The following is a 1,151-nucleotide window of genomic DNA, read 5'->3' as shown; positions in this document are numbered from 1 at the left end:
AGAGAGAGAGAGAGAGAGAGAGAGAGAGAGAAGATACCAAGGAAAAGAAAAATACCCATCGTGGAGAATTTTACTTAAATTTGAACACAATTTTGGTCAGGCAGGCAAAACTCAAAAAACCCTTCCCAAGAAAAAGGCAAGCTGACCGATCTTCCCAATTCTTTCTACTCCTCAGACTTTGAAAGAAGTGAGTCTCTTTTCAATGACTTTTAGGTGAGGTTAAGTTTTGGGAGCCTTACTGATATACATTCAAATGTACACTTTAGTGCCTAAAAGAGTCCCCAAGGATTTGGAGAGGCGACTTCACAAAAGGAAGTCCGCCAAGCAGAGCGAGCTTGTTGGTTTGGGTAGGGGTTCAGAGTTTGGTGAAACTGCTCTTGCCCTCACCTACCGCATTTCAGAGGCTCTGGGACTCTGCATCGCTTCGGGGGCGCGCACAGTGTCTGTCCCGGGGTTCGCCGAGCCGCCCGACGAAGTGCGCAGCCGAGAGGCGGAGCTCCCGGCTCGGCCCCGCTGCCAGCCGCGCTCCCTGCCCCACGGGCGCGCGCGCGTGCTCGCCGGAGTCCGCTGCTGCCGAGTGTTGGGGTCGAATGGGTCGGCGCTCAGCAGCAGATGGTGGAGCCAAGCCGAGGTCCAGCCTGGGCTAGCCAAGGTCTGTCGCCTAGGGGAGGCCGAGGCCCTGCTCTAAAGCGCAGCGGGGCGGAGTGGCTTCTACCTGGGCAGCTGGCCTCGTCCTTCAACCCCTTCTCCTCCCCACTCCTGTTTCTCCTCCTGCTCCTCCTCCCGCCTGGTGCACGCGGGTCCCCGGTTCTCCCCGCTGCCCGGCTCGCCGCTTCTTCCTCCGGGGAACTTCCTCAATGCGCCCGGGTAGCGCCCGGGCAGCGTCCGCGCTTCCTCCGCCACCCTGAACACCCCGCCCAGAACCCAGCAGAGCTGGGCAGCGCCCCGAACAGAGCCGCGGTAGGAAGTACCCCAAGATCCAGCGTAGTTAACACCCAAAGCCCGAGCTAGAACGGAACAGCACGCTGAACCGTGCCTGAAACAATTAAGACCCCGAACGTGGACAGGGCAGTACCCCTAACCGAGCCTGAGATGAGCAGTACTTTGAACCCAGTCAAGTAGCACCCGAACCTGAAGCCCAGATCCCCAAG

General features: G+C 58.8%; 1 protein-coding gene across 1 annotated transcript in view; it reads right to left on the bottom strand.

Annotated features, from left to right (window-relative positions):
* Positions 1-782, bottom strand: part of Syk (spleen associated tyrosine kinase) — a 71,273-nt gene extending 70,491 nt beyond the window's left edge. Inside the window, exon 1 of the mRNA XM_026783147.1 lies at positions 388-782. The gene's annotated coding sequence lies outside the window, so the exon portion shown is untranslated. The remainder of the gene's footprint in view (positions 1-387) is intronic.
* Between the last annotated feature and the right edge of the window lie 369 nt (positions 783-1,151).

This window comes from Microtus ochrogaster, chromosome 16 (genome assembly GCF_000317375.1).
Source record: "Microtus ochrogaster isolate Prairie Vole_2 chromosome 16, MicOch1.0, whole genome shotgun sequence".
NCBI lineage: Eukaryota > Metazoa > Chordata > Mammalia > Rodentia > Cricetidae > Microtus > Microtus ochrogaster.
This window is presented reverse-complemented; position numbering and strand designations above follow the sequence as displayed.